This window comes from Plasmopara halstedii, assembly GCF_900000015.1.
Source record: "Plasmopara halstedii genome assembly, contig: Scaffold_672, whole genome shotgun sequence".
NCBI lineage: Eukaryota > Oomycota > Peronosporomycetes > Peronosporales > Peronosporaceae > Plasmopara > Plasmopara halstedii.
This window is the reverse complement of record NW_020187589.1, coordinates 227753-228211: the sequence shown is the minus strand read 5'-3', so window position 1 is coordinate 228211 and position 459 is coordinate 227753.

Sequence of the window (459 nt, the reverse complement as noted above, 5' to 3'; positions counted from 1 at the left end):
AGCACTCTCTTTGTGTCTTCCAAGACAGCTTCATCCAGAAGCGATGACGAGTTTATCTCCACGTCCGGTCGTACAATGAGCACTTTGGCCAAATCGCCTGCCTTCACGGCACTGCCGAACTCTTCAAGGGACAGATCGTCCAGCTCAAGAAGAGCATCAACTGCAGGCATAGCCTCGAGGCGGACGTCGCCATCTTCCTCACCCGTCATACCGTTGACGAGGGTGTATAACTGTGCGCCATCGTCTAGGATAAACACACTCTGGATCAAAGGTCGACGCCCGGCATCTTGCAGCCAGCATACGGCGTAGCCGCCGCCTCTGTACAGAGGTTCTATGTCTCGGTGAGACCAGGGTGAACACGCACTCCGCGTCGTCCGGTGTCACCCTCACTGTCCGCCCCTTTGGAGCTCTGATGTTATCTACAACATCCGACGAAGTGCTGCCAACCCCACAGTCTTC